General features: G+C 37.6%; 1 long non-coding RNA gene across 2 annotated transcripts in view; it reads left to right on the top strand.

The window, feature by feature from the left end:
• The first annotated feature begins 447 nt into the window (after window positions 1–447).
• LOC119865619 overlaps window positions 448–23,818 on the top strand; it is a 224,629-nt gene continuing 201,258 nt past the window's right edge. For both annotated transcript variants that reach the window (XR_005377560.1, XR_005377561.1), the window contains exon 1: window positions 448–751. This is a non-coding gene — a long non-coding RNA (uncharacterized LOC119865619). The remainder of the gene's footprint in view (window positions 752–23,818) is intronic.

The raw sequence follows: 23,818 nt of genomic DNA, 5'->3' as shown, positions 1-23,818 counted from the left end.
CAGGAACCCAGGGTCATGACCTGAGCCAAAGGCAGACACTCAACCACTGAGCCACCCAGGCACCCCATAGTGTGAGGTTTTATGTTGATCTGTCTAGGAGTTGTGTTGTGTTTAATATTTGCTATTGCTATATTGTTTTGATCTCCCCTAGTGACTTTGGCTTTTCATAAGTACTCCTCCTCATAATTCTGCATCTTTCAGCTCTTTCTGCTAAAACCCACTGTTATTATATTAGAGTGCTATTGGTGTTGTGGTAAGGTGTGGTGGAATGGAAGTGTCCCATAACCTTATGATTAAATCTCAATCTTTCAGTGAATTCAATCTTCCTGTGTCCCTGGACTATGATCTTCATAAGTATTTCTTAGCTTTTCTCCTTCCTTTTAGTTGGAACAGGAAGTCTCTTAGGAGCTGGAGTGTGGGAGGAACATTCTTTGCTTAGCTGGGATGAGGCTCTGGCAGTCTTTTTTCCTGCAGAGTCTGCCTTCTTATGGAGAATGGTCTGGGCATATTTCACAGATTGCTCGACTTCCATCTCCTGCACCAGAACCTAGAGGGGATCTTTCTTGATTCTGTACCCTGAGAACTTGTGGGGCTCTAGAAGTAAAATGCATTAAAGTATAGGGTCTACCCTAAGATTGCAGCCCTGGAAACTCTGCATTCTCAAAGCAGTACACACTCAGCTTCCAGCAGTTCTTCCAAATGCCCATTTGAGTGTTTCCACTGTTCATGGCTCCAGCAGCTTCTGCTCCAGGTAAGTAGATATTGGCTGAGGTTCTCTAGATGCATCTGTCTCTCCAGATTTTGGTGTGGCACTGTGCACTATGAATGACTCAAATTATCAATAGCTTCAAGAAAAGTTTTTGCTTTAGTTTATTCATCTTTTTCTTATTATACAGGACTGATGATGTCTAAGCTCTTTACATATTAGAGATGAAACTAGAAGTCAAAATTGGGATTTTAAGCAGAGTATAAAGAGAGTCGACATGACCCCAAACAACTAGATATAACCTCCATGATTCTTAGTTATCTAGTTAGCCTCATATTAAACACTTGTGTATTGTCATATGCACACCATCCCCCTATACACACACACAAAAAACATCACTCAACTCTCTATGAAAGTCATTTGTTAAGTGAGTACTAGAGGCTTCAGAATCTTACAGTAGGTATATTTTCCTTTATTCATCTTGGGCACAAGTTTACTTTTGGTTATTTTTTTAATGATTAAACTGACATAAAATGTGCTCTCAAATGTGTTTATTAAATGAACAAAAGTCATTAGTAACTATATAATGATAAAATCCAATACAATGTGAAGAAGAAAACTGATTGTATATGTAAATTGTTGATCAGTAACAAACAGAGGATTTTGAAAGTCAAAAATGAGATTGATCATTATTACTACTTTCCTGGAAATGTTGCCATACCAAAGAAAAGAAATACAGAATTACAGGGTTGGAAATAAGAGCTGAAATCACCATAATTTCCTGTCTCTGTGTTAAACAATATTGAGACTGGGATATTTTTCTCTATATATGTTAAACAGTATTGAAAACAAGCAAAATAGCTTAGCTACTTGCTCCAGAAAAATACTTCTTCCAGGAGAATAAGACCAGAAGCAACTGAAGTTCCCTAAATGTCATCACTAATAACATGCTTATCAACTCTTTCAAGAGCTTCACAAGCTTTGTTCAGGAATTCACTTATGCCATAAATTCTGCCCAATCTCAATCAGCCACCTACCTTCCAAAATCCACCTTAAAAATGACCACCCAGCCCTAAGATCCTATACATACCTTCCCTTTATTTCTCCCTATTTATATACTGTTAAGACTTGTGAGGGTACATATTCTACTTTCCTGCAATAAGTCCAGTAATCTAACCTTTGCGCAATCAACAGGTTTTTATAATCATCTCTTAGGGAACTAATAGTTGATAAAAGGAGCTGAAAAGGAAAGTGAATGCACTACTTTGGGAAGCCTTTAATACGGTTTAGATTGTTATATTGTAGAGTCTAATATAGCTCTTGCATTTCAAAAAATTATGCCTATACCCTCTCCAGTAATGGGAAATGTTAAAATTATTTTTCTTTATTTTCACCTTAGATAGATCTATCAGAAACTTCCCCTTTATTTTGGTGAAATTTCATCTCCTTTTTACATTAACTACTGGAAAGCTCATGACAGGCTTGTGAATGCGCCGTGATTTGTGATTTTTGTATGCACCTTCCAGAAACACAATTGCAATAATTCTTCACTTGAGAAACCTAAAGAAGAAGGGAACTTATGACTGTTGTAATATATTTCTAAATAGATGATTGCTCCTTAAAGACTTCAATTTGACAATAAAATGCTTTTAACAAAATCTAAGGAAATACTTAGTGATGGGATTTATTGTCAAAGATCTAAATTCTAGTGACAGCCATTCTAAAAAATCATTTGAGATCATTGTAAATTAAATAAGCAAACCATAGTCAAGGACTAGTAAAAGCTGCCCCATGTCTCCACTTACTTTTTCCCCTGTCATTTTTTTCCCAAATACACATGGTACAGAGAGCTTGGGAAATGATCTTCATGTCAATGGATAATTATATATTCTTATGGAATGCTGAATAAATCATTTTCTTAAGCTGGGTAAATTGTGTTATGCCATTGATCAATACTGTCTGCATTTCTTTTTTTTTTTTATCGTAGTACTGCAGAGGAACAAAATTTGCCACCTTAAAATATGTCTCTCTGTCATGTGGATTAGTTAAGGCTGATTATTGTTAAGAAACAGAAGGCTCTGGAACAGCCTTTCACCTCCCTAACTGCCTTAAAGAATTTAGATGGAGGACCTGTTCCAGGAAGGGAGCTATCGCCATAGACAACTATAGCATAATATGAGCTAGGTGTGGTAGACAAGGAGAAACTTACCAAAGTCTGTTTGTTAAAATTCCCTTCTATGTCCCATTGTTTCTGTATGGCCAGAAAATATTTGTTTACCAGATATTTGCTTCTTTTTCTTTTCTTATGAATTGTTTTTCTTCTAAGTCCCAGATCCCTACCCCTTTCTCTTTAGCTCTAATGGTTTCTAAGCCTCAATTGCCTGCCTGTCTGTGGGCCTCACATTCTTACATATTCTTTGTACATACATAATTAAATTTGATTTTCTCCTGTTCATCTGTCTTATGTCAATTTAATTCTTAATACCAGCTAAAAGAATTGTAATGGGTAGAGGAAAATTCACCACCCCTCACCCCCAAAATAATACATACATAAAGTTTGTGTCTGCGTTTCTAAGGTACAAATACTTTTTAAAAGGGCTTAGCACAAGATATTTTGAGGTATTCTGGATTGGCTGATACCTAGCTGCTTGAGTCATTGTCAAGTAGCTGGTCAAAGTAAGCGTGATCAGAGGAGATTCCGGGAGGTGACAGGAAGAATCGCTGTGCACACACATAGGGGAGTACGCCAAGTACACAGTCTGCCCACCTCCTTAATGCACATTGCCCCATCTGCTGTAGTCAAAATCTCATGGTATTCCTACTTTTGGGCTTGTGAGGCTGGGCAGTATTCATCTCAGAGGAATGAGAGAAGCACTGATCAAACTGTGCCCTGTGAAGAACTGGGCTTTCAAGGGCTGACCAGGAGTAAGAGTTTCAGAGACCATGACACTTACTTCAGTCAAAGAAATGCAGCAATTTTTTTAAAATATAAAAAGAGTTATGCAGAAAATTTCATTTGAAAAACAAGTTAAAAATGCTTCTGAGGAAATGTTTAGAAACTGCTGATCTGTTTTCATACACAGTAAATTACATCCAATTCAACTTAAGCCTTTTCTAACCCAAATTCCTGAACTTCCCAGAATCTACTTGCAGGCTCAGGTGGTGCACAGATCCTAGGCTGAGCACCTTGTCTTAGGACTATAGCTGGTTCTTTTATCTACTAAGAATTTCCCTCAATACACATTGCTTGCCTCATACCTCTATGTGTTGCCATGTTGCATGCTTTTGGGCTCCTTCTGCTGGGCTTCATCTACCTGTTGAGTGACTCTCAGCCTGGCTCCTGTGATGGCCTTCTCTCACCTCTGGAGTCAGATACCACATCCTCAGCAAGTTGTCCCTGACCTCTCTTTCTAAAATAGCAACTGCCCCTGTCCTGTTACTCTCTTTGCTTCTGTCCAGCTTTATTTATCTTTGCAACTGCATAGAGTTATCTAAAATGTATGTTAAATAATGCATCTGTTTATTGAAGCACTCTTATACAGGTATCTAAACTCCATGAATACAAGGAACTTACCTGTTTAGCATTCTGCTGTATCATCAGTACCAAGGAACTCAGTAAATATTAGTTTTCTATAAAAAGACCTGTGATTCTACCCTACAACTTCCTAGGTACCTATGCATTTCTTCTATCATTAGCTGCAGTTATAATTGTTCATATTCCATGTCATGCCAGATCCTTCTTGTATAGGTCTTATTACGAAGTAATAAGCAGATCATCCATCTTCTGTCTGAGAAATGATGTTCTGACTTTTACTCCTACCTTGTTTTTTGTCCATGGATGGCAGAGCTTTGTCCAATAAGTAGACTCTTATTCATCTATGTGATGGAAATAATAGCAATTACAATGACATTGTTTAAAGAATGTCTGGGTCTGCCTATAGCCTCAGCCTCCTATAACTACCCACTAAGGAAATAAAAACCAAAAACTTCCATAAAACCCTAATAGATCTTGGGACCCCACATGCCCAAAAGTACTTCAGTCACCAAAAGTATAGCATTGTTCCCAAATTACCAAAAGTAATTTAAAAATATTTCTATTCCTCACTCAGGTGTTAAGTCAAACGTTACATCTTTAAGCCTGTATTAAAAAAAAAAGAGAAACTTCCTGTTTCTTTTTTCTAGTTCTCAAATATTATATTGTTGTACCAGAATAGTCCTAATCTCTTCACCTACAAATCCATCACAAGACTGCTATAGATACTCAAACACATAGGCTTTCTCTTTTTTCCATTCCCTGTATCAGACTGTCTCACCTCCCCAACAGAAATCCCAACCTGACTTATACTTTGTATCAGTTATCTATCTATCTATCTATCTATCTATCTATCTATCTATCTATCTGTCATCTACCTATCTTTATCACCTATGTATCTTTTTAATTATTTTTAATTTTTAAAAAAGATTTTATCTATTTATTCATGAGAGAAACAGAGAGGCAGAGACATAGGCAGAGGGAGAAGCAGGCTCCATGCAGGGAGCCTGATGTGGAACTCGATCTTGGGACCCTGGGATCACGCCCTGAGCCAAAGGCAGATGCTCAGCCACTGAGCAACCCAGGCATCCCTATCACCTATGTATCTATATATAATCTATCTATCTCTATATGCATCTGTTTATCTACCTATTTCTTATAAACCACTACAGGACTAAGTAGCTCAAAACGATTCTTTTCATTTTTTAAAATATCTCTCCCAAGATATTTATTAACTCTGAAGTTAATAAAATGGTAACTTTAAAATGGAGAAATTAGAAAGAAACCACTTTAATCTACTGGTCAAGGTGAACAGCACTTGTAATAAGCCAAATTACTAGGATGTACCCTCTGATAGGATGGACTGAGAAGGATATCACTTCATTCCTAAAATGTGAAACCTCAGACAAACTCAAACTGAGGAATGTTTTGCAAAATAACTGACCAATATTCTTCAAAAGTGTCAAAGTCATGAAAGACTAGCAAAGACTGAAGACCTATTGTAGATAAAAGGAGACTCTCAAGTCAAAAACTAGATGAAATGTGGAATCCTCCACTAGAACCTGGAACAGAAAAAAAAAAAAAAAAACACTAGTGGGAAAAAAAGGGTGGAGTTTGGATAAGGTCCTTACTTATTAATATTAATTTCCTGGTTCTGATCTTTGCACTATGGTTGTATGGGGTAATAATATTAAGAGAAGCTCAGTAAGGGGTACATGAAAACTCACTATTTTAGCAATTTTTGTATAAATGTACAATTAATTCAAATTAAAAAGTTAAAGAAATATACATAATAATATATTGCTTCTTCTATTTCTGTGGGTTCCCTAGTGATTCTTCTGTCTTACCTGGGCTCACATGGGCAATGACATTTATCAGGTGAGTTGGCTAGGTGCTGGCTTATCTAGGACATGGAGCAATTTGGCATCTCTTTTCATGTGATCTTTCATTCTGGCCTTCTCACCATGATGGTCTCAGAGTGTTTTCAAAGGGTGAAAACATAAGCATAGTTTCCAAATGCTTGAATTTGGCACCTCATTCTGTTGGTCTAAACAAGTCCCAAGACCAGACCAGATTCATGACTTCATATTGAGAGGAGTAGTGGCAGAGTCACATCACAAAGCGTTTTGGACATGGGAAGGCATAATTCATTGAGGACATTATTGTAAATATTTATCATGAGCCACATTGGGCAGTGCCTGAATACTGCAAGGGACTGTGCACAGGCAGGACACCTCCATCCCTAGGACAGTCACAGCCATCTTCCTCAGTCCTTGGGGAGCATGGGCCTTCTGTCACCCTGAGTCACTTTTTTCTCATGCAAAAACTCTCCTGAAATAAAAAATAATCCCACTATTATACATCTCTCTGAGGAATATATTGCATATGTGTGTGTATGCAAGCATGTGTGGAGGTTGCTTTGTATATTTAGGTTTGTTTTTTTGTAGCAGCAAACTTGATTTTATCATCCTTTGTAAGTTTTATTCCCCAAACCTAAATTCTGTAATGATTACAACACAGATGGTATCCCTATGTGTGTAATGAGGAGGGCTGGGGGTCGGGGGCAGCGAGTGAGAACTTCACCATTTCTTTATAGTATTCACTATAGATAATTCAGAAAGGGTATCATTGAATTTTCACCAAAACATTTATAAGTTTAAGTGGCCCTGACTCTTTTTTTCTACAGGATTTTTATGTGTTCCAATAAAAAAAGTTTCACTTTAAGTGAAATCAAGTGAAAGATAAACTCAACTAGTAACTGAACAAGAAAACAGAAATCAATAGTTTTCTATAGTGCGAGGAAGAAATCAATAAAAATTGGAAGGAGAACTCATTATCAATGTTCAGGGTAATCAGAGTTGAGAAAAATTCTGCCATTGGTTAATTGACAAGGGCAAATAATTTGTGTCACAGAGAGGATTGTTATTTGTGATTTGATACCTAAAAGGGTATTACATTCAGAGCTTCCAATTATAGGACCTGATAGAAAGTTGAGTCAATACACATTTCATTTTAATTGAATTTGGTGTTCAAATAGAAAATACAAGTAATTCTATCAAAATACCTGAATTCTTGGTCTGTCTGAACCCAATTACAAGGCTACTATAGTTTTTCTATTTACCGGATGTGTTGATGTTAGTTAAAAACAAGCTATATTTGATATTTGTTCTTACTTCCATGTAAATGGAATAGCGGTTTCTACTTTGGTCTGTCTCCCCAGAAGTTAATCTGTCAGGAATTTCATATGCTGGTGCCCTGCCTCATCTGTCTTTCAGACAGTGATAAAAAGTAAGAGTCACAGACAGCCAGCAGGCTTGTGCTCTTAATTACTTTTGAAACATTGAAATCAAGATATTCTTTCCAAGGGGATCTCTCATTTTAAGTGATGTGAATATTTTTCCTACACTTCGTTTATGTCTTTAGTCTAAAAATCTGAAACTCTTTGGTTCAGGAAATGAAAAAAGCCTTCCTCTTTCATTCTGGGAGTTGGAGGATGGGGATAGTGTCATTTATGCTAATCTAATGCAGTGAAAGGTTACAATGTAAACCATTTTGATAAAAATAAAACTCTGGACACCTACATGTGTAGATTCCAATATTATATTTGGAAATATATAGTATAAATGTTAAATAATAATTATATAATATTAAATCTATATTAAATATTATAATTATATATGATATTAAAATATATTTAAATATAACACTTCTACTAAGCAATATATTCTATATAAGAGGTAAAGTTATAGATGCTTACTGAATATAGTTGGTGCTCAATAAAAGTTTTGGTTGGCCTGAATAAATAAAAGTGTCATTGTATATTTCTTTCCTACAGAGATAATTGGGTTTAAATATGCTTTTACATGATTTTATATATTGTATAAAATTATGCATTTATTTTCCAGAAGATGGCTTTGCTAAACATATATCTTGAAATTTTGACTCTTCTCTATAAAGTTAAGTTTTAAGACTTGCAATATTTTCTTCTTTAGATCAATACTGGAAATGAGACTTTTGGGCTAAGACTTCATGGGACATGTTTTCTCTTATGTTGAAATAAACTTGCATGCAGTCAATCTGTGGATAGTAGTTGTTCTAAGTGCAGGATAATGACCTGGTTGCTGGAGAGAGATAGAGACAAAATAGAATACAGGATTCTTGATCTTCAAAACTCTACACGTTAAAGGGAACAGTCAATACTAACAGCATAGACAAAAAAAAATTGCACAAATCAAATATATTAGCCAGCACATAATAAAACTATGAGAAATCAAAATATATAAATTCTGATTGAAATGCATACATACACATATGGGGAAGCTAACTGCTGTAATGTACACATATATAATTAAGGGAAGCCAGCTGCTGTTAAAAGAAATAGGAAGGAGGGAAAGAGGGAAGAAAGGTAGGAATGAAGGAAGGAAGGCAGGCAGAAATGAAAGAAAGAAAGGATTTCAGCAATATTACAGACTAATGGTTTCTTTCTGCCTTATGTCATAGAGGGTCTGCCCTACTCTGTGCGGTCAATCATGGATGTAAGCTCTTATAATCTTTTGGTTCCATTTTCCTCTGATTGGTTAAAGACGTTAATATTCACCTGGTTAATTAGGAAATAGACATGGAGGATTGTGGAGGATATTTTCCACATGTTGATTTGGGAATAGCATACATACATCACTTCCACACATATTCTGTTGGCCAGAACCCAGTTGCAGTGCCAAGATAGACTCCAGTGATCCTTGCCCCCTAATATTCACATCTTTTGTAGTCCTCTCTCACATTGCTATAGTGGAAATGGTGGTATGAGATCCAAAATTATATTGTAAAGAATTTCTGCTTCCATCTTGAGCTTGCTCTCTCTTGGATCACTCACTCTGTGGAAAGCAAATAGCCATGTTGTGAGCAGACTAATGGGGAGACCTACATGTTGGAAAACTTCTAGCCAATACCCAGCAAGGAATCAACAGCTACCATGTGAGTGAACTTAAAGCAGATGGTCTAATATCAGTTGAGCCTTGAGATAATTGTAGCCTCAGCTGAAGGCTTGACTATAACCTCTTGAGAGAGGCTGAACCGAAACTACCCAGCTAAACTGTTCTTGAATTCTTGACCTTCAGAAACTGTGAGATTACCACTATATGATGATTTAAGCTGCTAAAGTTTGAGGTAATTTGTTACATAGCAATAGATAACTAATGTGCATGATCTCCACTTCCTGGGAAATGATGTCTAGCTGTGTGTCCATAAGGAAAGGATATAGTATTAAGTGTCCACACAAGCTGTCTCTACCATACTCAGTATTCAGTCTGTGCAGAAGTCAGGCTCAATGAGACATAATACCTTCCCCTGAGGAGCTCCTATGAACAAAACAACCACAGACACATTGCCCAAATTCTCCACAGGCTCTTAACCTTTTCTCTGCAGACCACGAAAATGGCCTTGACAGGGAAGGCCCGAGGAACTGATGCCTTGAGATCTGGGCTATTTCCAGATTTCAGTCTTACTTCTGCATGGGCCAACAGAGAAGACAGACCTTTTCCAGGGCAATCTAGGGGTTCCAGCACCAGACTGGAAAAAATACACAGATCCTTGTACTGAAGTACTTAACTCTTATACTGAAAGGCTTTCAAGAGGTCCTTCCAAGCCAATGGTAACTCATAAATAGGTCCAGGGACCCAGAACACATTATTATCAGGCCTGAAATTCCCCTATGGGGAATTTCTCAAAGGAAGAATGGATTACATGAACCACAAGCTTTCCATTAGTTATTGCTGGCTAATAGAGTAAAATATATTCAGAAGGGCAGACTCCAGTGTGACTACTTTTAAGTTACTTTGCAAGCGTGATGAATATCTATAGTCTTCCCTGTAGCTTAAAATATGCTATAGGGGTGCCTGGGTGGCTCAATTGGTTAAGTGTCTGACTCTTGATTTTGCCTCAGGTTATAATCTCAGTGTTGTGAGATTGAGCCCTGTGTCAGTCTCCACACTCACTGGGGCTGTTACTTATATTTTATGTTATATATATTTATATATTATACTTATATTTTACTAGAGAGGCAAAAATAATAATAATATATGTGAAGTGTCCTATGTGTATTTCTATTTTTACAGCAAAAGTTGAATGATAATAATAGCCTTTGCCTTTTGCCATTAGGGACCTTTAATTTCCCTGATGGCATTTCTAGAGCTTCACATTTTATTCATTTTGTTGTGGAGGCTTCCTTCAGTGTGAGGAATTAAGACTGTCTTGAATTACAGGAAAGGTTTTATAGACAAAAGCATGACTAAAATCTAGAGTGACCTAAATAATATTTATGCCCAGAAAAAAAATTACACCAGAACTTTACCATACAAATGAATATTTCTCTCTTCGAAAACTCTACACATATTTTAGTGAGCTGCTAACCATTAATATCTTTGAAAATTTCAACTTTCAGAGCAGAATTTTCAGCTACGGTCTGGTCTTTCAACAAACATTTCTTGAGGTCCTACTATACAGAGCTGGACTAGGAACTAGGTATAAAATAAGACATCAAGTATCCTTATTTTTTATGACAGCTCATCCATTGGAGTATGATCTTTTTGTGAAATCAAACAGTCACCAGACAATCAAGCCTCACCAGAGAATCTTCAGTCAAGTTGAAGTAATTATACTTTGTATCAAAAATAAGTGTGATTGGAATACAATGAAATTGATTTTTCCAATGAGGCTGGTAAATTTAATCCAAAGTCAATCTCAGACTAGGGGAAAACTAGCATTTATTGAATACCTAATATGTTCCAGTCATAATATTTTCCAAACATCATTCTCGGAAATTCTGTCAGAGGTTCACTGTTTATATTTACCAGTGAAACTCAATGATTTTTTGCAAGACCACATTGCTAGGATGTGGCAGAAACAAATCCATTCTCAAATCCTTCTGACGTCAAAGTCAAGGACCATGTCCTTCCAGTTATAACAATTGCATATCCTTAGGAGTTTTAAATGTTTTATGGACAATGGAAATAGAATTAGAATAGTTACATAACTTCCCAAGGGACCCACTTAGAAAGAAGAAAGCATCTGGGACCAGTAAATTTAGAATTATTTTCCAAAGATATGTCTTCTTGATAAGTGCATCTTGTATGTCCATGCAGTAAGAAGACCAATTTCCATTCCAACAAAAGGCAGCAAATTCCAACCAAAGAATAATGAGATGAGATTCACAATGGATTACCATCAAAATCATTAACCAGTACCTCCATGGTTGTGGGATCACAAACTCTAAAGTGGGGCAAATTTATGGTTGTTTGCCACTTTAGTGATTTGACAATTGCCAAAGCCCTGCCCCAAAAGTGACACTACCCTAAAAATCCTCTTTGTTAAAATTCCGAGATTTCTAGCAAAAGCACAAAATCCCCAAGCAGGTAATGTGTTCCTTTGCTCTTTCAAAGCATTATCATTAGTAAAATCCAGCCAGCCAGCCCCTGTGCTATGGCTTCTCTTATTACAATATTTAGGCTCAGGAATCATGCTGTATGGGTTGACAGATCACATTACTGGAGAAATATGCAGATGACTTGCCTCAAACACCTTTAATTGACAGAACCTTTACAGACATAAAGAATTCACTCAGCTAAACAATATTAGGATTAGGCTTTGCCTTTCATTGAAGCATCTTCCTATAGAAAATGAGTTTCATCGATCATTTTTGTCAAAGTCAGGGACAGCCATTTTGTCAACCAAACATGTTTATTTAATAAGCAGCATTGTGTTGCTTTGTAATCCCAGGAACACATATAAGCACTGTCTCTAAGCCCCCTCTCCCACTGTCCTAACCTCTGTATTGTTATAGCATACTTGTTACCAACTCTCTGAGTTAGGGGGTTAGCAGACGACTGAGGCTGACGATAGGATTGGTACACATCTTGGCATTGGGCCCAGAACAATAATCCAGCAAACATCCATTGAGTGGATTCTATAAGCAAACTCTTTTTCAGCTCTGAGGGTGATATGAAAAAGAATGCCATATGTCTACATAGACAAGAATTTTAGAATCTAACAGGAGAAAATAGCAGTAGCCATTATTTATTACGAGTTCACTACTAAAGTTCTTACATTTAATCCTCCTAATAAAGCTGTTAAGCTATATTACTCTGCACCTTTTATAGATGAGGTTTACAGAAGGTAAGGAATTTGTACATATCATTCAGTTTGTAAGCAATGAACCCAGCTTCGTCCAGCCACAAATCTTAATTTTTAGGTATTATGCTATAGCTGTACTATCAATGCAAGAAAAGTTAAAACAATTTAAATGTAGAAAAATAACATCAGCAAAGGAGATAAATATCAATATAGCACTATGGCAGAAAAAAATGGACTTGACTAGTGCTGAATATGTGGGGCAGTAATGGGGACTGCAGGAGTTTGGGAAAATTTCTGAGCTCCTGTTGGAGGAGGTCATGGAGAGGACATGACTGCTGGTTGATTCCCAAACTGGACCTGAGCAGTTGAAGGCTCCTTATTCCCTCCCCTGTCCTTTGAATGTATACTCTGTCCACAGTGGGAGCTGCCTTTTAAGGACACAACCTTGAAAGAACAATACACTGTTGAGGCTATCTGGATGGTTTATATGACCAGACCCAGTTAAAGCCTCTGTATAAGATTCTCTTTAGTGTCATTTTAATCTCAGTTCTTTATTTGATATATATGGCTGAGATAATGGAACTCCCAATTCTAGAAGGCTAGCTGGCACTTGTTCAGCTCTCCTGGGTGCCAAGCATGTGCCAAATCCCCCACAAATACCATCCCAGTAAATTTTGTTAGTAGCCTATCATCTTTACTTTCCAAATAAGGAATGTAAAGAATGGAACACCTACTAAGCCCTTTAGAAGATTAAGAAAAAGGTTTGCTTTCAGGATTTCCTTCCCTGACACATCATGAACCTTGTCTCAGAAATTAGCAGGAAATACCTTGTTCATAGTGCCAGAGAACATGCTTATTCCTCAGATTCATCTAGGAGGGAGTTCTCATCCTGCTCCACACACTTGAAGCTCTAGGGAAAAACTTGATCATACTTTTCTCTCAGTTCAACAGTGTCCAGCCATGTGTCGGTTTAGAGAAACAGAGCAATGAGAAATCTTGCTATATTTTATTTCCCCCCAGTTCCAATTCCCCTTGTGCTATTATGGTTATGGTTGACAAACTTACTGCTTTTGTGCTTTCATGAGCTCCTGTAGAATTTCCCAACACTCGTGAGCTTCTTGGGGTCAGAGACTATGTATTATTAAACTGTATTACTCCTATCTTCTAGTTTCATATCTGGCACATAGCACATAGTCTGTATGCCACAGGTATCTGTAAAGCAAGCTTGATTCTATAAAGCTTCTTTACCTGATTTGAGTGTTTAAAATTACTTAACATGGGACACAGACTTTAGTTTTATGGTAAAAGATAAAGCTTTGAACAAGTGGGTTATCACAAAAGTCAGAGTATTTTCTACCTTCAAGGGGAAGGAGAGAGCTCCCAGTGGCAAGGGTCACACAGAAGAGTCTTTTGAGGTGCTGGTTGCATTTTATTTCTTGATTTGTGTAGTAACTACATACATGTTCAGTTGCTAACTATTCTTAAAATGTCTGCACTTTTCTGTATGCTTTATAGACTTTATGATATATAACATATATGTATAAAGTGCTTGCAACAAACAGAAAAACACTTTCACAATTTAAGGTAAATTATAAACCAAACACTTGTGTAACCATCAAACCACTTGTGTTTCACCAAGCTAAAAAAAAAAAAAAAAAAAAAGACTTAAATCATAATGCCCATAGGTAGATTAATAATCTGACTTGAATTTCCATGTCAAGGCACATGATGCTTTCTTGTGAGCTCAAGGAAGTGAGGCACACTGCAGAGATAGAGAAAGAGCATCCATAGTGAGATTGAAGGATGAGACAAAGCAGCTCTTGATAAGTAGATTTGGGGAGCAGATGTTTTGTTCATACGAGACACAGAGATATGGTCTCCTCTCAGAGTATGTCTATTATATTGTCATGGTGGAAAAAAGAGAAATGGAAGTCAAATTGGGGGGGAAAGAGGAGGTGATGTTTGGCAAGGGTGTTGTTGGTAGGCCTGCTGATTATAGCACAAACTCATCGATTTCCCAGGTTAAGATTATGATGCTGTAATAAGGCTCTAGTAATACTTAAAAAAGAGAAAGATGGGAAGCTAAATTTTGGCAAGTGTCCCACAAGAATTATGGATATATTGATCATCTTGAAAGGTTACTATATTTATAAATTGAACATGATATATCACCATGGATTGGAGGACTGTTGATTGGTATAACAAAATGACATCGATTAACTATGGTGGATTGACGTTTGTCTCTTTGTTCTTTTGTATGAATTATTTTATGTGACAGCCTGTGATTGTGAAGGTCTGAGGTTTGGAGTGAACCGAGGTAATGACTGTTCTGCAGTAATAAAATGTCCACCCCCATTTGCCAAATGAATATTTCCTAGGAGGTGACACACCTACATGGAATGGCACTCCATTTAGAAAGCTAATAGTTAAGCACTTTTCCCCAGTGGATCAAGACCCATGATTGGGGATATTATTATCCCCTCTATAGAATTTGTTCCATGTTCCCATGTTTAAATTCAGAAGACCAGTGGAATGGAAACATAGAATTAACCTGATTGCAGCGGAAAACATTCCAGAGTGAAAACCTCTCATTCTCTTGGTCTGTCTTAATAGGGAATCAAATGTGATTTGTGTTGTGTGGAGATGATTACTGATGGGTAATTATTCTAAAATATCTCTTTTCAAATCCTTTGCATGGCAATCAAGAAAGAATGTGAGAGGTTAGGCATTACATTACCAGAGTTATCAGCAGCATATAATTTCTTAATTATGCATAAAAATGAAGAGCAAATACCTGCTGAAGGAGTTCCTGAATTTTCTTTGTGAAATGAAGTCTGGAGTACACATGAGCCTGTGAGCCTTAACAGAGAATCTGTGGTTTAAAAGACATGAGCAAAGATTCTTCCATCTAATGGCTGTGTGACAAACCTCAGTTTTGTGATCTCTGTAGTGGGAATAATAAATAAGAAACCAGTTCTTCTCAGGATTGAAGTGTTAGTTGCATTAAGGAATATCACAAGCTGTTTATGGTGATGTTCGGCATATAATACAAGACACTCAACAAATGGTAACTTTATATTATGGCTGTTATTTTTACTATCAGGATTAATATTACTACAATTCCTTACACTACTAGCTTTGATCAAAGCCATACTTGATTCAGGTGGAAATAAATTTAAAGGAGATGAATATCACTTGGATATTTCTTATTGGAATTAAATTATGGACACAAAAGTGAAAATTAACCAGGGTCATTAAGATAAGCCTTTTGAAGATTGCTATAGGAGAGTGGGCCTGTCATAACCTTTTCCTAAGAGGGCCTCTTATTTGGCTTGGACTAAATTGTTTCTTGGGTTTTCCTTAGGGTGGCATGTGCTACTTGAAGATGGCAGCCACCTTAAAGCCAATTAACATATTTACTTACAGTTCCAATCTTGTATCCTCTAATTTGGGGGGAAAATATGTACATTTTTGATCCATTATGAAGGCTTGTCAAGAACAGATGAAGTGTGAATTGTTACTATTTGTGTTCATTTCTTGTCGAAGTCAAATGAGTATTTTACCACTCAGCATCCTTCCTTAATTGTTCCCATAGAGTCAGGCAGCTTTCTTTTTAAGATTGTATTTATTTGTTCATGGGAGACACAGAGAGAGAGAGGCAGAGACATAGGCAGAGGGAGAAGCAGACTCCATGCAGGGCGCCCGATATGGGACTCCATCCTGGGACTTGGGGATCCCTCCCTGAGCCAAAGGCAGATGCTCAACTGCTGAGCCACCCAGACGACCCAAGCCAGGCAGTTTTTGGAGACTTTATTCTCTCAGTGGTGTGGATCTTTAGCTTTTTGGAGTCATATTTATGATCCAGACAGAGCAATTTATCTACCCGATCTTGTTGGGTTTGATTGTTGGGTTGGATCTACTAAGAAAAAAAGATATTGTGTACAGTGAGAATGAGACAAGCTAGAACACATTTTTAGCTGGTAAAAGGATCTCTACTCACTTCCTCTGCAGAAAGCTGCATGGAAAATTGGCACCTGTCAGGTTTTCTACATTCAGGATATGAGGATCTATAGTGTCCCATGGCAAACAGCCAGTGTCTGATGGCTACCAAGTCATTGTAAAAGTGCCACCATTTATGATTTGCAAAAGCAGCCACACCATCTCTCCTCTACTGAAATAATACCTTCATATCTCAGAGTAGCTTGTCATGAACAATGGCTATAAGAAAGAACAAAGGGAGCAAAACTGAGAATGAGATGAAAGAGTCGTTGACAGCTAAACTGATGATTAATTAAAGATTTCTTATGGAAAAATAGTTGAGCCCTGAAGGATTGTCTGCATCATGATTCTTGACAACCAGAAGCCATTCTTCATAAGTAACATAGTTGCAGATTGTATGCCATTCTGAAAACATATTAAATATTAATTAATTTAATTAATATTAGAAAAAAGAATTGAGCATTTAGCAACATATAAAATTATGCTTAGAAAATTGGATGTCAACTAGTTCAATTACATGCATTATGGGATAGATGTTTTATATAAATATAAATTAACAAGAGTATTGTTTAGAAACACTCTACTCCAATACCAATTATCAGGAAAATTAGCTCGTGAGGAATGACAACTTATTGGTACATTTATGCCTTCAGGGGAAATGAGAATTTACATTTTACCTTATACTCTATCTGTACATTGCAATTATAGCTTGGATCAGAAAGCACTGCTTTGGTGATTTCAAACATACATATACTGGATGAAAAAGACTTTGGAAAACAAACAACTGCTGTACATTTATTGCATCCTAAATTTCTGCAGTCCTCCTATGCCTGGAAGGGACAAGTAGGTTTGGATTTAGATGCCAAATATAACTTCTACTCTAAAGGGAAGTTAAAATCCTTTGAGAAAGTTTGATAACATTTTTTCGTGGTGTTGGAAAAGCCATCTCTTTTTTATTCCAGATGCAGGAATCTGAGCCATTTTTTTTCTCTTAATTTTCTCCTGTTTCAACATCATCTTGTGTAGGCCAAGGTCAAAGTAAAGGGCAAAGTAATCCTCTGTATCTATTGCAACTCTGCAAATCGAAGGTAGTTAGAAACATATTGTTTTTGAGTATTATAGAAGAACTGCATCATGGACACCCACTTTCATATCTACTGAGCAAGAAGTCGAATATGTGAGTCTTTGGTTTAAAATGAGTGAGTACAATACCCCAGTTCCCCCAGTTTAATGTCTCTCTTTCATAGCTTTGTCAAATCAAGCAGGATTACAAAAGTTCATTATTTCAGGTCTTTGTAAGGTCCCTGGGTCTGTGAGTAGTCAGCGAAGAGCAGCCACTTTTGGACATGTCTTAAGTTGGTTTTGTCCAATAGATTTTGTCAGGAAAAATTTCTTTCTTTGTGAGACATTCATGACATTCATAATACAATCGCTCAACAAAGATTGATTCACAATAGTAAGTTCAGGTTGCTATTCCACTTAAAACAGTGGGCATGCATGGCTATGATTCCTCAAAACTCTTAGAAGAGTATTTATGGCGTTGAATGTGATCTTGCAGTAGGGCACATGTGTGATGAATGGTACCTTATGTGCCTTTTAATTTAGCAAAGAGTTTATACTCTTGCCTTTAGAGCAGTGATATGATTATATTTTCCTGTTCTCTGACATAGACAATGTGTACAGAGTGGCCTAGGTGATGCCCATAGAAACTTCATTTCCCACTTGCAGTCTACCATGACCTTCCCCTTTCTTTTTGCTCTTCCTCCTTCTCTTCTGCTACAGTGGATCCACTTTCCATCTTTCAATATTTCCTAAACTTGATTTAGAAGTTCTTCTTTCTCAAGTGGCCTCATTAATAATCTAGAGTGGTAGCTCTGGTGAAGGCAGTGAAGGAGAGGAAGGGGAGAAGAAGTTATGGTGGAAAGCATGTAGCCCTTGGCGCACACAGAGGTGGGTCAGATTGTAGCCCTAGGGCTTATGACCTGTACCATCCTGGGCAGCTTGCTCAATTGACAGGTGTCTCCATTGCCTTCTGCTGTCCTCAGGAATATGAGGATAATAATGCTTCCTCACCATGTACTCCGAAGGATGTAAGAACTGTGAAAACTCAAAGTGGTCAGTGTTTGACTTAGTGAGTGTACTTCCTTCATCTCCACTTTGTTCCATTTTCTTCTTTACCCTGCCAGGGTGTCACAGGGTTGGCAGTCTCAGGATTGGGTCTAAGAAACAACACCACATTTCCTGTTCTGCTCAGAAAATGGGTCAACCTTTCATTGCTTAAGTCATAACCCTTTGCATGCCTCTGATGATCAATTTTCTCAGTGGCCTTTAGGGGCAAAGTGAGAGAAAAGAAGTTGAAAATAGGAGGGACTCACAGCTCCTAATCTATTTTTCCAGTGTGAGAAGCTAATGGGTTTTACACATTAGAAATTGCCATTCGTTTCAATTACTACACAGACAATAACAATACCCTTAACAATACTGTTACAATTGCCTATATCAATTGCCACTGCTATTTTTGGAATTTTTTATTTTTAACATTTTGTGAGCAATTACTTTGTGCCAGACACTCTACTCAGCACTTATAGAGAAGCAAAGCTGAATTGTGGATCCAACTCCTCCTGTAACAGAGTCTGCTAAAAGCCTTCCTCGCTGGTGAGTCTTGTTTCTCCTTTATCATTATCCCCTCCTCTATTGACATATGAAAAATTGAAGCTGAGCTCAGGAAGACAGGGATCTGGAGGAAAGCAAGGAATCTGGAGCAGTATTTATATTGCTCCCCAATGAGGTATAACCCTGTTCAGAGCCATACACGGTGACCCTGGACGGAGAAAGGTGAGCTCTGGCCCTCAGAAGGAAAGAGCCAGTTCTAGGAGCTGACCAGCCAGAACAGAGTCCCAGACACAGCTTCCAGCCTGAGGTTCCCCACTAGTTTCTCAAGTGCCCCTTCTGTAGTATTCTCACTATCAATGGCCTAGAACATGCAGCATCCCTTGGCTTGTCATGTGGCTGAGAACAGTGTGAAGCTAGAACCCTACATAATTTCATTCCAAAGGTCCAGGATAGGTAATGAGTGGTGCCTTCCCACTGATGTGGTTAATACTCCAGGGGTACTAAAACGCTGGGGTTTAGTGAATACATCTATGGATAAAGATATGGATTTGCAAACAGGAAATTTTTGAAGCCTTTTGAACTATGCCCTTTGAGAGGTGCTTGTGTCCTTTCTATTTGTTTACTCTGGGGAAATACAAAATCCGTTATTTTTTTGATGCTATAAAAGGAACAATATACATTGAACTCTCTAATTCTTCTGCTAGCTGGAAGCCCTATAGTAGCAGGTATTATGTCTTTTCAGTATCAAGCATGGAAGCTATTGTTACAGTTTCATTGGTTGGTGATACTTTAGAGCAGGATTTTCAAGCTATAGTATGGATCATAATCTCCCACAGAACTTGTTGAAACAGATTTCTGGGTTTTGTTCCTAGAGAAGGTGGTGTGTGGTTCTAAGATGTTCTCGAAGAGTCTCCATTTTTCACAAGCCACTGGTGATGCTGATGCTATTGGTCTTTGGACTGCACCCTCAAGTAACATTTTCGTAAAGTGCTACTGTAGTCTGCAGTTTTCATCTTCACTTTGTGCTGGGAGATTCTAGTCTCAGTTACACCATATTGTCTGGGCAGGGAGACCCACTGGGTTACGCTCTGTACCACCACCCAAACCCTCCAGAACTCAGTCATGCTTTCTGACAGATCTTAGATATCTGTTATTCTTAGAGCCTGAAGCCATTATGATCTGAGACACAGGTGCCCTCAGGACCTCTGAACAGATTCACTCTGCAGCATAGAGAGTAAGAGAGAAAGTAGGTGTGTCTGGAATACCGAATCATAAAAGTGGCTAGATGTGCATAGGGCATAACGGTATCAAATTACAGGCCTACTTGGTCTCACCCAATATAATTTCATTATGGTTTACAAGATTCATCATGCAAGCTGTTGGAAGAGAGATAAGACATGGCTAAATTAAAACAGTGTATGACGCGGAAATCTTTCAGATCTGGGTAGAAATTCATATTCTAGCTGATTCACAGCCCCATTTGGGGCTTGGCTCTGGCAGATTGTTAAAACTATTGAAGCATTTGTGGAACAAGGGTGGGGAAAGGTAAGGAAGGATGGGTATGGAGGCCAGATGAGCTTTGAGAAAGTATTTTAGGTTCTCTTTACCTGTTTCCTCATCTAAAAAATAGCATGTCAATGATATTTCTGCAATAGAGTCTTTGTAAGAATTGCATGCAGGGATATTTAAAAGCTGTCAACATGAAATCTAGAATATAGTAACACTCATTAATATTAGTGTTCTTTTCTTATTTTTCTTAGTGTCTCCTGCCTATTAATCAGGAGAACATGAAGGCTGAAGAAAGAAAATATATAGGTTCTCAGAAATTGCAAACCGTTGGTCTCCTGGCATATAACTGAATTAGATTTATTCTATTTTTTTTTTTTTAAGGTTTAGTGGAAACTCCAAGGACTGGCCTAGAGACTTAACAGCCATTGGTGACAAAAAACAAAACAAAACAAAACAAAAAAACTATAAAATGGCATCATGTTTTAAAAGTAGAAGACACATAACAGATGGAACATGGCTGGTAAATATTCATTAAAGGCTTTACTGTTTTGCAGTGGACTGTGGTAGTACCTAAAACTTCATATTAAGGTGCAAATTATATAACCAAATGATAAGGAGTAAATATAATGCAGGATATGGAAAGAGAATGGAGAGGGACTGGGTTTTAATTCCATCTCTGCCTCTAACCAGCCTTGTGACCTCGCAAAAATCTGTGAACCTCCTCGTAACATACACGTGCATGTAATACACACTCTTCACAACACGCTCTCCAAAACTAGCTGGAGTGCCTATTAGCTCATAAATATCATGCTTGGTTTAAAGTCATCAAGGCTATAATTTAGATGCTAAATAGTCCCATGCAGAGAAGCATTTCAAGACAAAAATCTGGGGGAACTAAATCTGGGTTACTAATCTTTATGACTGTGGGTAGCAACTCTGAAGACAGAATTTTCCTGAAAATCTCCCCTCTTGTCTAATTTGTAGGGTGCCCTGTTCACAGGAGGACATTAGGAGGTAGGTAAGCCATTAGATTCTCCCTGAAGGTAGATTCTGAACATCTATCAGTGCTATGAAACTTGGGCTATATCTGTCTGGTCACTGTCCTATTTTGACTATTGGCACAGTGCCTGCCATGTAGTAAGAATTCAATCAGTATTTGTAGACTATATAAGAAAATGAATGAATGACAATACAGGTGATCCAGCTTCAAAAGGATTGTGCCAGAGAGCCCGTACAAATCAAATTGTGAAAATTCCTACCTTTCCTGATTCTGTGTAGACACAACCCCAATTTCTGCCTGTGCCTGAAGGATAATTACAATAATAATTCATGTCTCCATGTGGAAATAAGGTATAAAATTCATACTTTCCTAGGGTGCATTATCACTCATACTTCATTTTGGAAAGATTGATATGGAAAATTAGCAGCTCTACCACAAGGCTAATGAGAAATATAGGCAAAGCATCTGAAGCAATAGAAAATAATTTTTTTCCATCATGATCAGTTAAAGGGATACAGTAGAAGACTCTGTCTGGAGCCACACTCTACATCAAGCAGCACCTATCACACTTTATTAAAAATGTTTTTTTCTTATTTATTTATTTATTTTTAAATATTTTATTTATTTATTCATGAAAGATACAGAGAGAGAGAGAGAGAGAGAGAGGCAGAGGCATAGGCAGAGGGAGAAGCAGCTTCCCTTCAGGGAGCCTGATGCAGACTCGATCTCAGAACTCCAGGATCACTCCCTGAGGGGAAAGCAGAGCTCAACCACTGAACCATCCAGCCATCTGTCTCCTTTATTTTTTAATTCGATTACTTTCCCCTTAAAAAACAGACTTTGAATCAAATCATGTGTATTATGTGTATTATGATAAATAGTATAGTGATAAATAATATATAAGGCATTTTCTACCTACAATAACTGTAGTGTGAACTGGGGATATAGTCATGTGCAAGAAAAGCTATACATGGATGGTCTGCTGGTGCCCATACTAAGTAGGAAGAGACCTAATAACTAAGATGTTTGAAGTGTATAAGTGAAGAGCAAAATGCTAGGATGGTGAGTAATGGAAGCTTGGGGAAGTGGAAAAGACAATTGTAATGAAGAGCTCAAAGTTGAGGTAGGACACATACAGACACTGTAGGATCAAGTCAGTCCAAGAATCATGATGTGGAGAGGATCAAACATCATCCACAGAGATAATGGCATTCACAGTGAATGACAAAAATGGTAACTCTTAGGTACAGTGAAAGCATTAGTTTTAGAGCCTAAAGATACACATTGGAAATCCAGCACTACCATTTACCAGACAAGTAATCTTGAGCCAAATCTGTGGGCCTCAGTTTTCCAATCTATAAAAATAGGCTTACAGGTACCTACTTCAGATATTCAGAACAACCAGTGTGGTAACACACAAGCAAGAAGCACTTTGTCAGCACACAAGGTATACAGCAAATCTGCCAATGCGTGATTGAAGCTAACAAATGGAAAAGCTAAAATGAAGGCACAGTGGGAAGTCTGCAGGTTTGACTGAGGTGTTTGGTTGAACTGTTTTTGACAATGTTGTCAATAAGGTTACCCATATCCCAGGCTTCTATAAGATAATTAGGAAGCCAAATTATCCTAACATCCATTCTTGCCCTATTTCAATGCACTTGTTTAGCTTCCACTTGAATAATTAACCTGCTCAGTGTAGAGAACTGAATCAGATAATGCAGCCCATGGTTTTTTTATGTTTGGGCTGATTTATTTTGTCTGGCAATACTGAGGAAAATAAGCAAAGAACTGCCAAATTTCCACTTAGCTTGGTGGAAACAAGCTGCGAATAAGGGTAAATCTTGGAGAAGGGGTATTGTTAAAGGCTGGGAAAATTTCTAGAAGAGGCAGGGGGTCTCTCAAGTTGTCCTATTCTTGGAGAATTTCCACTACTTACAATTGGAAAAATGTGTACATCTGTTTATGCTTCCTATTGAAGTCACTATACTATTATCCACAAGCTCCCTGGATTCAGTCCCCCTTCTGCCTTCTAAATGACTTTTGCACCTGGCCCATGCTTTTCTTTACCAGCTAATAATAATGGCAACAACATCTACCTACCGAGTCACTGTAATTTATAGTTTATAACGTGCTTACTTTATTTGAGTCCCCTAAGAACCATGTAAAAGGTTGGCATTGTTTTTTTCATTTTACAAGGAAGGAAAGAGATTTAGTAGGGATGAGGGTAAATAGGGAAGGAAAGGAACATAAATTAAGGCTGGAGAGAGGAGGGCAGACTCTTGGAAATGAAGGAGACCATGGCAAGTCAGACAGTCTAATAGAGGGCTGTATC

This window comes from Canis lupus, chromosome 24 (assembly GCF_011100685.1).
Source record: "Canis lupus familiaris isolate Mischka breed German Shepherd chromosome 24, alternate assembly UU_Cfam_GSD_1.0, whole genome shotgun sequence".
NCBI lineage: Eukaryota > Metazoa > Chordata > Mammalia > Carnivora > Canidae > Canis > Canis lupus.
This window is presented reverse-complemented; position numbering and strand designations above follow the sequence as displayed.